Below are 15051 nucleotides of genomic sequence, written 5' to 3'. Positions count from 1 at the left end.
TCTGTAACCCAATTGGAGTGAACCAAAGTCCTGCCTATGGAGATTTCACCTCCTCATATTTCTCCTCCGCGATCCAAGCCCTCATACTTGCCCCCTCTGCTAGAATACGGAACTTCAGCGTTGTTTTTCATGAAATGCAAATTGTGCTTTCCGAGCTGTGTGAAGTCTTCTGGTTGGACTCTAGTCCCTCTGGGAAAGAAGAATGGCAGGTCACCATTTGTAAAGTGGCCATTCTAAAAGAGTCTGATCGATGAGCCATTCCAAATGTCTCCAAATAAACAAACACCGAATCAATATATCACAATATTAATATTCTAGGAGAGATGAGGCAAAATAATTTAATTAGACGTGTGAAGAACGACACAATGGTTCAAGCGATAGCTTGTGTTTTAAAACCATTTAAGTGAGTAACAGATCTAGGTAAGCATACTTGATACCTTTTCTTCTACTAGAGAAAGTTACGAAAAGTAAAATTTTAGAGGATATCTCATTTAAAAAGAGATAAAGTACAGTATAATTCATTAGTATCTTTCTGGTTGTGTTCTCACGAAAGACCCTAGATCTTTTTCAGTTATTCTGCTAATGTGCCTCCCAAGCCCTCATTTCATCATTTTCTCTTATTTGGGCATCTATATAACACAGGGTTTGAAATGTCACAAAGCAGTATTCATATTATGTGCTGATTGTGAAGGGATAAGAAGCACTTTTGTCTCAAAGCTGTCTGTGTTCTACTTCCTGATTGCCCAGGTCTACGAGAACCCAGTAACTGGAATATTATTGGGTTAGACAGAGAGATCTGGGTTCTAGACCCATTCCCCCCTGACTGTAGGACCTGCACATGCAATTAGTCTTTCCAGACCTCAGTTTCCTCCTCTGTGAAAGGAGAAGCTTCAACTAGATTAACTCTACGGTGTCTGTAGCACCAATATATATATATATATTTTTCCTTCAACACTCAAAGAATCTAATGGCAACATCTGGAATTGATTCAAGAAGGAAGGCGTAATCATACCATTTGCCTCCACTCCCTTTAGCCTCAAACTACTATAACTTTTCATAGTCACAGAATATCCCTTCTCAGATGATACCATAAATTCAGAAGATTACACCGGGCTTCTCTATAACTTTTCTCTAATGGGCTAAAGGAAATTACTCCAGCTGAATTGGCATGCTCAAAAATGACTGATCTGTGAAAACAGTGGACTTCGCGTAGTCTATTTTCTTTAAAAAATATGTCTTAAAGGGCCCACAACCTACTTAAGCTCCCTTTGCACAATTTCACTTGTTTATATGGCAAAGCAAAATTGCTTCTTCCTTAAGTCTAGATGGAGAACACCTTAAATGTCATAAAGCGAAAGTCTTCTGAGCAAATCATTTAAAAGTTTATCCTATAATGTGAGGAAGGGTGCCTTTTGACCAAGACTGGGGCAATTCTCAAAGATGAAGTTTCTTTTGATAATTTTTGGAAAATGTATTTTTTAATTTTTAATTTTGAAATAAGTATATATTCACAGAAAGTGGCTGAGAGATGTCCAGGGAGACACAAATTTTTCACATGGGTTTCCCATAGACAATATGTCTAGCATACTCATAATAGATACAACAAAAAAGTAGGTATAAATACACATAAGAGCAAGGAGCCTAAAAATGTAACATATAATATACACTTAATTGTGTTACGTAACAACGGAAGTCATAACATTAAATCTCCGTACATAGTAGTTGAAGACCATTTTAAGAATAAATGATCGATGAAAGTCAACTAATAAATAAGGAAGGACTTGAGTATTTAAGGATTAAAAAGATGTCAGAAAGAAAATCTATAAAACAGTTATGTGCCCTGAGAATTCTAAATTTAAAATACATCTTGAGTCTATTATAAAGAAACTAAAAAGAGAAACAAATGAAAACATTATTAAAAAGTCATAAGAAAAAGAATTAAGAGCTGTGACTTTAGAAATTATCCAGCAAACCACAATGACCAGTCACATCAAGTCAGATAAATATGCAGCAAATTGTTAACAGTGATTTCCTTTGGATGACGGTACGTAAGTGAGTTTAACTTCCTATGTTATGTGTTTCTATTACAGAGAGCAAATAATATTCTTGTTATCAAAGCAAAAGAACATTTAATGAAGAATTTTATACTAACTTTTCCACTTTATTAGCTTTATAACTTGGGTAAATGGCTCTTCAGCATCCCTCCCCCAAAGTTGACATTGTATTATAGTACAGTGTAAAAACCAGGAGACCGATAGTGGTCTGAGGCACAGAATTTATTCAGATTTCACTCTTCTTGTGTTTCTTTGTATGTGTGTTCAAGGTAATTATATCATAGGTATAATTGCATGAAAACGTATTCTTCAAATAAAAAGATTAACCAAATTTGCATTTAGGGGTTACACAAAACTTAATATAGTATTTTTCTCACATCAATTTCTCCTATAGGAGTTCAGCTTCTAATAATAATATCTCATAGCAGATCAGACTTTCAAGTGAGAACAACTAGAGAAGCTCTATGAAATTAAAAACAAATCTGTTTTAAGGCATCAAAGAACTACCAAGGCAGCCAGGATTTGAGAGTCCAAGATCCTATAAAGAAGGGAAACATATTGAGGTAAGGTTGGTATTTTAGGCAACTTTCCCCCCTTGATTTATAAGGGGTGTGGGTTGATAGGCGAGGAAGCCAAACATAGAGCATCTGCTAAGGGTGAGAGATGTTGATAAGAGCTTCATTCCTCTCAGGGCTTGGAAGACAAAAATTGAAATCTAAGGCTATGAAGATAGCCAGGAATTGGGGTGCCAAGGTCCTCAGAACACAGAAGTGCCAAGGAACCAAACAGAGCTCTTAGTTGTCTTAAGGTGAAGCAGAAATAAAAATTCAAGGTCAGGTTCTGCCAAGGAAGAGAGGTCACCGGTGAATACCTGAAGCTTTCAGCTGGGACATCTGAAGGTCTTGCCCGAGCAATACGGTTAAACTGGAAACAAGCCAAGTCTCAAAAATAAGGAAATCTCGTCATGAACTAACTCATGTTTGATTGGACAAAGGTGATGTACCCTGTTCTATCTGCTTGACAAAAGTTAAAGATGCATTTAGGTCCTGTACAATTTTTAATATGCAGTGTTTGATATTCAAACACCACATATGCCATGAAACAAGACCAAATGAAACCAGGAATAAAAACAGCCAGTAAAGGGGTGCCTGGGTGGCTCAGTTGGTTGAGTATCTGACTCTTGATTGGAGCTCAGGTCTTGATCTCGGGGTCATGAGATTGAGCCTTGCGTCAGGGCTGAGCATTGGAGCCTGCTTAAAAATCTCTTTCTCCCTCTCCCTCTGCCCCTGCCACACCTGCTCACTCCTGCTATCACTCTCTCTCAGACAAAAAAACCAAACCAAACAAAAACAAACCCCAAACAAACAAACAAAACAAAACAAAAACAAACACACCCAAGAAAACCAGCCAGTAAAAATAGACCCGCAGTTGCAGGCTTTAAAGTAACTATAATTAACATATTAAAAACGAGATGAAATTATGAATAATTTCAACAGTAAATCTATAAAAGGTCAACTAGAAGTTCTTGAAGTGAAAGTGCAGTAACTAAAATGAACTTGGAAGGCAGATTTAACAGCAGATTGGACATAGCCCATTTTTATTAAAAGGTACCCAGATTAAGAAAAATAATGACCAATATAGAAAAAAAAACCAGAGACATAAAGACATTTGAAGTGATAATGTATGAGAATTTTCCAAAACTGATGAAAGATATTACACTCAAAATTCAAAAAGCATTTTATACCCCGAGCAGATAAATGCCAAGAAAGATCCATCTGGACACATCCTAGTAAAACTAATGAGACACAAAGACAAAGGGAAAAATCTTGGAGGCAGCCAATAAAAAGGCACATTATCTGCAAAGGACAACAAGTCTGACATTTTTAACAGTAAAGACAATACATCTTTGAAGTGCTGGAAGAAAATAACTTTCTACCTAGAACGCTATACACCTAGCAAGGAATTTTTTTCAAGAGTGAAGGCAAAATAAAGACATTTCCTGACAAACAAAAACTTTCAAAAACTCTTGATAGTAGTCCCATACTGTAAGAAATACTAGAAGTTCTTCAGTGAGGGGACATATATTCCCACACGGGAAAGTGGAAATATAGGAAATAAAGAAGAGCAACAGAAAGGGTAAATATTTGAGTAAACTTTTTTTTAAAAATGTAAATTTCGTAAAATTTATAGAAATGTCTTTGGGATTTAAAATTTATGAAGAATGAAAACACATGAGCACAAGAACAAAAAAGCTGTGAGGAGGGTAAATTTAGTTAAAGTGTTTAAAGACCCATTGCCTGGAAAAGGACAAAAATACAAATTTGTTTTGGATGGTGCCAATGCAGGGCACATAGCATCGTCTGTGAGAACCACTTTAAAAAGAGTAGAAGAATACAGAAGCAAAAAGCGAATAAAGGGAAAAGTGGTCAAGAAAATATTTAATCCAAAAGAAGTCAAGAAGGGGTGAAAAAGAAATATAGAATAGGCAGAAAAAAGAAAACGAAGAGTCAGATGACAGGTTCAAACCCTAAATAAGTGGATTGAACTCCAGGGATAAAAGAAAAGATGTGAGATTGCATTTAAAACACCAGTTTCATTTCATTAGTTCTCCTTCTTCATCCTTTTAGCATAGCTTTCCAAACCTGGATTCTCCTTTCTTCCTAATTTTCAAGAGAACATCCTCTCATCTCTCAGCTCTTTCTGGAATTTCCTATGCTTGGTGCAATCTTCTCATCTGTGAGACAGGATGGGGAAATGGGAGGGGAACAGCACTCTGCGACTGTCTATGACGCTTCCTGATTGAGCATGGAAAAAAATCACTTCATCTCCTTAGGCTTCCATTCATTCCTTCATCTGAAAAATAAATCTAAGGGCACCTGGGTGGCCCAGTGGGTTACGTGTCTGCTTTTGGCTCAGGTCATGATCTCACAAGGTGGGATCCAGCCCTGCTACAGGCTCCCTACTCAGTGGGGGCGTCTGTTGCTTCTTCTTCCTCTGCCCCTCTCCCCACTCATGCTTGCGCACGCATTCTCTAACAAATATAAAATCTTAAAAAAAATAAAATAAACCTATTGGAATCCATTTTCTCCTGCCTCTTTCTGCCCCAGGCTTCTTTGAACTGGCTCTGTCCCTACATCATGGGACTGAGGTTCTCGGGAAGAAAAGGAGACTGAAATTTGTATAGCACCCATCCCTGATCGTATATTCTACACCTGCAACGACCCAGGTACAAAACATAAAGATGAACTGTGCAGCAGGAAAGCAGTAGAAAGGTGAAAGCTGCATGGTGGAAGGATCTGGATGGGGCTCAGGAGAGCTGGGGTCTAGACCTGACTCTGCTATTAATTAGCCACGTGGTACTGAGCAAGTCACTTAAATTCTCGGGCTCTTCGGTAAACAACTATTGCTATCTTCATAATTTGGGGCCGTGCTATACGTAGAAATGCCCAGTGGGAACTTTGTGTTCCTCAATAACTGCCTTCCTTCAGTCGGGTCTAAGACAGACTCATAATATATAAAGTCTATTAACCACAGCAGTTCCATTCAGTGAGCTTCACTCGGGTGCATGCTAGGCAATGGAGATGCGGCCAGTGCTCTTCCAATTGTGGGACTTTAGACCATCATTTAATCCTGCCTCACCTGGAAAATGAAGGTAAGAGCATTGGCTCAGTTTTCCTGACCAAAGGCAATCATGAGGAAGAAAGTAGGTTGTAAACTGTACAGTATTTGACAGTCATGAAGTGTTATTGTTGAAGTCTTTTGTAAGTAAACTCAGAAGAAATCTACCAGTGTGATCTGGGCCAGTAACAGGGATCTCGAGGCAAGAATGAAATGATTTCTGTTAATCAATCACTGTCTCAACATCTTTTTTTTTTTTTTTAAAGATTTTATTTATTTATTTGACAGAGAGAGAGACAGCCAGCGAGAGAGGGAACACAAGCAGTGGGAGTGGGAGAGGAAGAAGCAGGCTCATAGCGGAGGAGCCTGATGTGGGGCTCGATCCCATAACGCCAGGATCACGTCCTGAGCCGAAGGCAGACGCTTAACCGCTGTGCCACCCAGGCGCCCCTCTTTCTCAACATCTTGACTCTGCTGATGAGATACGTACAAGGTCAAGTCGGCTGGCTGGTGACTTTCACCCTTCCGCCCCCAACACACCCCTTGCTGGATTAGAGTTTATTTTTCAGTTTTCTCCATATGTTTACACAAATATTTGGGGATTGAAAACCAAATAATTATACTCTACTTTGTGCTCTGAAATTTGTTTTTTTTAAACATAACAACATGCCTTGCAGATTATTAAAGAGCAGTAAATAAAAACCTATTTAATTCTTTTGAATTGTTGCATATTATTCCATAGAATAGAAATGCCATTAATGTTATTACAGATATTTAAACTTATTGACAGTTAAGTTGTTTTAGATTCTGTGTAATTATGTGGGAGTATTTTTATAAAAGAGATTTCTAAGAATGTAACTGATCAAGCAAATAGTTATTACATGTAATTAGGTACATATTGCCAAGTTATCTTCCAAAGGTAGAGAGTTCAGGTTTTCCAAAATGCACTCCCATCAACAAATCATGAAATGACCTTCCCCTACACCCTCATCAACACTGCACATTATCAATATGTACATTTTGGCTAATGTATTGGGTGAGAAAATAATTCATTGGTTAACAGGGATGTGGAACATATTTTTATATATGCTTTATATATGTGCTTTCATTTCTTTTTCTGTGAATTGCCTCTTATATACTTCATCCATTTTTTGGTTAATTTGTTTCTTACTGATTTGTAACATCCCTATTTTTATAGATCTCTATACCTTGTCCTTTGCATATGTTATAAATATTTTTCCAGTCTATTACACACATTTTAAATTATTAATATCATTTCATTACAAGTTTTAATTTTTCATTATTTTTTTCTTTATGATGTCTATAAAATGTTTTCCCATGTGCTTTTCTAATTTTCTAATACTTTTATTGTTTTGTTAAGAGTTTTGTTTTTTAGTTTTTGTGTGTGCTTTTTTTTTTTTAAGTCATCTGGAATTTATTTTTGAGTATAATAGGAATTAAGAGTATAACTCAATTTTTTTCCCTAAATAGGTGGCCAGAAAATAGCAAATTATTCCAACATGATTTTATTTAATAATTTAGTTCTTTCCATTGTTGTGGAATATAGCATTTTGTATATTAAATTTCCATTGACATGAGTCTAGAACTCTCTATTCTATTTCATTAATCTGATTGCGCAATCTTGCATTACAATGCATTTTTCCAGTTTTATTGAGAAATAATTGACATACATCACTGCCTAACTTTAAGGCGTACAGCGTGATGGTTTGATTCACATATGTTGTGAAATGATTATCACGGTAGGTTCAGTTAATACCTATCTTCTCACACAGATACAATTAAAAGAAAAGAGAGAAGCATAGAATAAAGGAAAACATTTTTCCTCCTCGTGATGTGAACTCTCAGGATTTACTCTCTTTACAACTTTCCTAGTTGCTAGTGCTAGTATAGTCATCCTGTTGTACGTTCCATGCCTAGTACGTCGTTCTCTTATAACTGAAAGTTTGTAACTTTCGATCACTTTCCTCCAATTACCCCACTCCCTACACACCGCAACCCCTCCCTGGCCTCTGGTAACTATAAGCCTTTTATCTTTTTCTATGAGTTTGTGTTTTTTGTTCCGTTTTTTTTAATTATTATTTTATTTTTTAGATTCCACACATAAATGAGATCATACAATATGCCTTTGTCTCTCTTATTTCACTTAACATATGCCTTTAAGGTCCATCCGTGTTATTGCAAATGATAGGATGTCCTTGTTTTTCTTATGGCTGAATAATATACATACACATATATATATATATATATCATATATGTGTATGTATATATAACACAACTTTTTTTTTTAATCCATTCATCGGTCTATGGACAACTGGGTTGTTTCCATGTCTTGGTAATTGTAAATAATGCTGATACGAACATGGGGGTGCAAATATCTTTTCAAATTAGTGTTTTTGTTACTTTTGGCTATTTCCCAGAAGTAGATTTGCTGGATCATGTAGTAGACCTGTATTTAGTTTTTTGAGGAACCTCCATACCGCTTTCCATAGCAGCTACACCAATTTACAACCCCACCAATAGTGCACAAGGGTTCCCTTTTCTCCACATCCACGCCGGGTTTTGTTATCTCTTGCCTTTTTGAAGATGGCAATTCTAACAGGTGTGAGATGATATCTTATTGTGGATATAATGTGCCTTTCCCTAATGACTAGTTATGTTGAACATCTTTTCATGTAGCTGCTGCCCTTTTATATATCTTTTTTGGAGAAATGTCTATTCAGATTCTTTACTCATTTTTTAATTGGGTTATTATTATTAATATTTTTGCTAATGAGTTGTATAATTCTTTATATGTTTGGATATTAACCCCTTATCAGGCATATGGTTTGCAAATATTTTTTCCCATTCCATATGTCTTTTCACTTTGTTGGTGGTTTCTTTTGCTGTGTCAAAGCATTTTAGCTTGATGTAGTCCCACTTGTTTATTTTTTATTTTGTTGCTTGTGTTTTAGGTGTCATATTCAAAATTCATTACCAAGACCCCATTCAAGGAGCTTGCTCCCATGTTTTCTTCTAGGACTCATGGTTTCAGGTCAGCTTTCAGCTCTTACATTTGTCTTAAATCCATTTTGGGTTCATTTTTATGAGTGGTATAAGAGATGGGTCCAATTTCATTCTCTTACCTGTGAATATTCAATTATTACAGCACCCTTTATTGACGAGACTGTCTTTTCTCCATTGAGTATTCTTGGCTCCCTCATCAAAGATGAGTTGACTATGCTTGGGTTTATTTCTGAGCTTTCGATTCTGTTCCATTTGTCTATTTGTCTGTTTTTATGCCGTACCATATTGTTTTGATGACAGAACTTCATAGTATAGCTTGAAATCAGGAACTGTGATATATCCTGCTTTATTTTTCTTTCTCAGGATTTCTTTAGCTATTCCATATAAATTATAGAAGTCTTTTTCCTACTTCTGTAAAAAAGTCATTGGAATCTTGATAGGAAATGCGTTGAATCTACAGATGGCTTTTGGTAGAATTGACATTTGAACAATATTAATTCTTCCAATCCATGAATATGAGATACCTTTCCATTTCTTTCTGTCTTCTTTGATTTCTTTCTTCAATGCCTCTAGTTTTCAGTGTAGAAATCTTTCACTTTTTTAGTTAAATTTATTCCTTAGTGTTTTATTGTTTTTAATGCTATTATAAATGAGATAGATTTCTTTTTTCTTTTTCAGAAATTTTATTGTTAGTGTATAGAAATGCTACTGATTTTTGTATGTTAATTTTGTACCCTGCAATTTTACTGAATTCTTCCATAGATATAACAGTTCTTGCTTGAGTCTAGGATTTTCAGTGTATAAAATCATGCTGTCTGCAAATAGAAACAATTTTACTTCTTCCTTTCCGATTCTGATATCTTTTTTTTCTTGCCTGATTGCTCTAGCTAAGACTTCCAGTGGTATGTTGCACAGGAGTGGTGAGAATGGGCACCCTTGTCTTTTTCCTGATCTTAGAAGAAAAGCTTTCAGCTTTTCATCATTTGTTATGATGTCAGATGTGTGCTTGTCATATATGGCTTTTGTTATGTTGAGGTATGTTCCCCCTATACCTACTTTGTTGAGAGATTTTACCACGAATGAATGTTGAATTTTGTCAAATGCTTTTTCTGCATCTATTGAGACAATTGTTTCTTTTCTTTCATTCTATTAATGTCATGTTTCACATTAATTAATTTGTGTATGTTGAAACATCATTGTAACCCAGGGATAAATCCCACTGGATTATGGTGAATGATGCTTTTAATATGCTGCTGATTCAGTCTGCTAGTGTTTTGTTGAGAATTGTCATATCATATTTATCAGGGATATTGGCCTGCAGTTTTCTTTTCTAGTATCCTTTTCTGGTTTTGATATCTGGATAATGCTGGCCTTGTAAAATGAGTTTGGAGTGGTCCCTCCTCTTCAATTTTTTGGAAGAATTTGAGAAGGATTGGTGTTAATTCTTTAAACATTTAGTAAAATTCACCAGTGAAGCCATCTGGTCCTGGGCTTTTCTTCATTGGGAGATATTTCATTACTGTTGCAATTTCATTACTGGTAATTGGTTTATTCAGATTTTCCATTTCTTCTTGATTCAGTTTTAGTATGTTGTATGTTTCTAGAATTTTTCCATTTCTCCTAGATAATCCAGTTTGCTAATGTATACTTTCTTATAGTAGCCTCTTAGGATCCTTTGAATTTCTGTAGTATTAGTTGTAATATCTCATTTTTCATTTATAATTTTGTTGATTTGGGTCCTTTCTCTGTTTTTCTTGATTAGTCTAACAAAGGGTTTGTCAATTTTATCTTATCTTTTCAAAGAACCAGCTCAGCTTTGTTATTCTTTTCTATTTTTCTGTTCTCTATTTCATTTATTTTTGCTCTAATCTATTATTTCCTTCCTTCTGCTAACTTTGGGTTCAGTTTGTTCTTTTTCTAGTGCCTTAAAATGTCAAGTTAGGTTGTTTATTTGGGATCTTTCTCACTTCTTAAAGTGGGTGTTTCTTTTTATAACCTTCCCTTTTAGTGCTGCCTTTGTTGCATTTCATTAAGTTCTGGTATGTCGTGTTTTCATCTTCATTTGTCTTAAGAAATTTTTATTTTCCCTTCAATTTCTTCTTTGATCCATTGGTAGTTCAGAGCAGTGATTTTTAATTTCCACGTGTTTGTGAATTTTTGTTTTCCTCTTGTTTTTGTTTTCTAGTTTCATGTCATTGTGGTCAGTTACTTGGTTTGATTTCAGTCTTTTTGAATTTGCTAAGATTTGTTTTGTGACCCAACATATGATCTATCCTAGGAGATGTTCCATATGTGCTTGAGGAGTATGTCTTTTCAGTTGTTATTGGACAGAATGTTCTGTACACGTTTGTTAGTTTCATTTGTTCTATACTGTTGCTCAAATTGATGTTTCCATATTGATTCTCTGTCCGAATGATCTATACATTGTTGAGAGTGGGGTATTAAAGTCCCCATCTATTATTGTATAAGTGTTTATTCCTCTTTTAGCTCTGTTAGTTTTTGCTTTATATAATTAGATACTCTGATTTTGGGCACATAGATACTTATATCCTTTTGAAATATTGACCTCTTCGTCTTCATATAAAGACCTTCTTTGTCTCTTTTTCCCACTTTAATTATTTTTAAGATTTATATATTTATTTTAGAGGGGGGAAAGGGGCAAAGGGAGAGGAAGAGAATCTCAGCAGACTCCCTGCTGAGTGTGGGGTCCAATGTAGGGCTTGATCTTACCACCCTGAAGTCATGACCTGAACCAAAACCAAGAGATGGACACTCAACCAACTGAGCCACTCAGGTGCTCCTCTTTTTGCCACTTTTAACTTAAAGTCTATTTTGTCTGATATAATTATAGCTATCCTGAATTTTTTTTTTTTTAAGATTTTATTTATTTATTTGACAGAGATAGAGACAGCCAGCGAGAGAGGGAACACAGGCAGGGGGAGTGGGAGAGGAAGAAGCAGGTTCATAGCGGAGGAGCCTGACGTGGGGCTCGATCCCATAACACCGGGATCACGCCCTGAGCAGAAGGCAGACGCTTAACCGCTGTGCCACCCAGGCGCCCCCTGAATTTTTTTTCTTATTACCATTTGTTTGAAATGTCTTTTCCCTTGGGACGCCTGGGTGGCTCAGTTGGTTGAGCGATTGTCTTTGGCTCAGGTCATGATCTCGGGGTCCTGGGATCGAGTCCTGCATTAGGCTCCCTGCTCAGTGGGGAGTCTGTTTCTCCCTCTCCCAATGCTTCTCCTCCAGCTTGTGCTCTCACTCTTTCTCTTTCTCTCTATCTCTCTCAAATAAATAAATAAATAAATAAATAAATAAATAAATAAATAAAATATTTGAAATGTCTTTTCCCACACTCTCAGTCTATGTATATTTCAGGCTAAAGACTCTTATAGGCAGCATATTGTTGGATCTTATATTTTATCCATTCAGCCATTCTATATTTCTTGCTTGGACTATATGATCCATTTATGTTTAAAGTAATTATTGATGGATATGTGCTTATTGCCATTAATTGCTTTCTGGTGGTTTTGTAGATCCACTGTTCCTTGTTTCTTATCCTGTGATCTTTTTTGTTTGTTTTTGATGTCTCTTGGTACTCGTATTCTTTGATATTTTTATTGTGTTCTGTAGTGTAATTGCTATAAGATTTTCCTTTGTGGTTACCATGATGCTTATATAAGAAATCTGAAACTTATAACTCTCTGTTTTAATCTGATAACAGGTTAACTTGAATAGAATTTGTTTTCTTTACGGTTTTACTTCTTCTCCCGCTCACATTTTAGATTATTGCTGTTGTAATTTACATGTTTTTTTAAATATTGTGTAACTAATAACAGACTACTGCATTTATAGTTATTTTTGCTGTGTAGGGGTTTTTTTTGTTTTTTTTTTGTTTTTTTTTACTTTTAAGCTTGAGTTGTGAGTTGCACCATTATTACCATATTGGAGATCTATGAATATATATTTACCTTATCTGTAATATTTATATTTCTTCTGTGTGCTTTTGTGATGTTAATTGGTGTTCTTTTTACTTCTATTCATTTCTTGTGAGGCAGATCTGATGGTAGTGAACTCCTTCAGCTTTTGTTTATTTGGGAAAGTTTTTGTCCCTTCTTTGTTTCTGAAGGAGAGGTTTGTCAGGTATAGAATTCTTGGTTGAGAGTTATTTCCTTTCAGTATTTTGAGTGTTCATCCCATTCTCTCCTGGCCTGAAAATTTCTGTTGAGAAATCCTCTTGGTTTTATGAGGCTTCCCTGGTATGTAACTTCTCTCTTTTCTCTTATTGCTCTTAAGCTTCTTTGTAATTGACTTTTGACAATTTAATTATAATGTGTCTTGATGTAGCCTTATTCAGGTTCAACTTCTTTGCAATCCTGTGGGTCTCGGGATCGGAATGTCCATTTCTATTTCCAGGTGTGGAAGTTTTCAGCCATTATTGCTTCAAAAATACTTTCTGTCCCTTTCTAGTTCTCTTCTTCCTTTGGAATTCTTACAATGCAAATATTCTTTCTTTTCATTGTGTTTTACAATTCCCTTAAGCTTTCTTCACTCTTTTTCCTTCTTTTTCTTTCCCCTTTCTTGTTCCTCTGTGTAATTTCCAATGCCTCATTCTCCAAGCACGGTTGAGTCTACTTTTGAAACTCTCTGTTGGATTTTTAGTTCCGTAATTGTAGTTTTCACCCCTATGATTGATTGATTTACTTATTTTTTGATGATTGCTAGTTCCTTGTCAAACTTGTCTGTCTTTGTTTTCCTCTAATTCCCTAGATTTCTTTAGGAGGATTATTCTGAATTCTTTATCTGACAGTTTATATACTCATTTTCTTTAGGATTAGTTGTTTTATTAGTTTTCTTTGGTGGGGTCATACTTACCTGATTTTTTTTTTATGATCCTTGATTCCTTATGTTGGTATCTGCGTATTTGAGTAATGGGGCTCTTCTTCCAGACATTACAGTTTTACTCTGGCAGAGACAGTTCTTCACCAGTCTGCTTAGTTTGGGTTTCTTGGTGCGTGTGCTGATAATGTCTTTGGGCAGATGGGGTCTGCTATTCTGGTCTTTTTTTGGGTGGGGCACCTGCTTGACCTCTGAGGGTGGGGATGGGGGAGTGTACTGCTGGCTGAGAAGGGCTGAATAGGACTACTGGCTTTGTTCCTCACCCAAGTGATGTTGTAGGAAAGGCCTACAGTTGTCTGAATTCTCCAATTAGTCTTACTGGATGCTCAGGATGGGATAGTGTTTTAGTAGTAGATGGGGCTAATAATTATCTTCTCTGACGTTGCGGGGCATCAAGTCAGGGCCCAGAGCCTATACAGTTTGTTGTTTGAGAGTCTGAATTAGGCTTGAGTGTGTTCTGAGTTCCCAGGTCAGGTGAAGCCTCTGGTTTTGCTCTGCACATGGGAGAAGCCATGACTGTGTTCTCTATTCCAGTACCACTGTACTTAGGGCTGTTGGGTGGGCTATTCAGCTTCCCACATGCTCTGGCTAGGTTCCCTGGATTTGATTCTGCAGATGAATAAAGAAAGCCACAGGTTGATATTACTACTTGGGCGCTGCAAGTATGAACTCGGTTTGCCAAAATCCACATGGTGATTGTTGAAAACTCCTCCTCCCTTCTCTGTCACAGTCAATTCCCAGTGGTTCTGCTTTACAGATTCCCCTATAATCCCTTTATTGTGAGATCAGAGTAGGGGCTCCCACAAAGCAACCCACAATGCTGGAAGAGGTTGATTGTCCTCTTGGATCTTTTTTCCCCTCCTGGAAGAATTAGCAGCTTGGGAGACACCTCTCTGTGTGGTGTTGTGTTGTTCTAAGGGAGGGGCAATGGGTCGGTGTGTAGTCACTCCTCTTACCCTTCTAATGCAGTCTGTCTTGGTCTCTGGGGTGCAAAGGGGGTGCTTCAGCCTCACCCCAGGTGCTAGGATTCTTTCAATGGTGTCTTGTTCTTGAGTAGTTGTTAGTTGTTTTTCTTGTGAGGGGGAGCAAAGTCAGGAATGACCTCTGTAGTCGTCTGGGTGATGTCACTTTACTGCTGCTTTAATTATATATCTTTTCTTCTTCAGATTAAAAAAAAACCCTTTTTCCTAAATTAAATACTTTTTGTCTATTTCTTCAAGTAATTTAAAAATTTCTCCTTCAATCTCTCCATTTCATGGAATTACAGTAATAGATTTCCTGATGTTGAACTATTCCTATATTTCGGAGAAGATCTTATTTCATTGCAATTGCTATCGTACAAAGCTGGATTGGATTTTCTTATACTTTAAGATTTATTCCTCTATGCACATAAATGAGATTGACCTAGTTGAAGTATATCCCTCCAAGTCTTCCTCTATACATTTCCATAAATGTC

At 36.4% G+C, this 15051-nt stretch overlaps 1 long non-coding RNA gene across 1 annotated transcript in view; it reads left to right on the top strand.

The window, feature by feature from the left end:
- The first annotated feature begins 8642 nt into the window (after positions 1-8642).
- The window catches only part of LOC130544013 (uncharacterized), a 51907-nt gene continuing 45498 nt past the window's right edge, over positions 8643-15051 (top strand). The window contains exon 1 of the long non-coding RNA XR_008959864.1: positions 8643-8724. This is a non-coding gene — a long non-coding RNA (uncharacterized LOC130544013). The remainder of the gene's footprint in view (positions 8725-15051) is intronic.

Source organism: Ursus arctos, unplaced genomic scaffold (genome assembly GCF_023065955.2).
Source record: "Ursus arctos isolate Adak ecotype North America unplaced genomic scaffold, UrsArc2.0 scaffold_18, whole genome shotgun sequence".
Taxonomy (NCBI): domain Eukaryota; kingdom Metazoa; phylum Chordata; class Mammalia; order Carnivora; family Ursidae; genus Ursus; species Ursus arctos.
The sequence above is the reverse complement of the archived record's forward strand: the minus strand, read 5'-3'. Positions and strand labels throughout refer to the sequence as shown.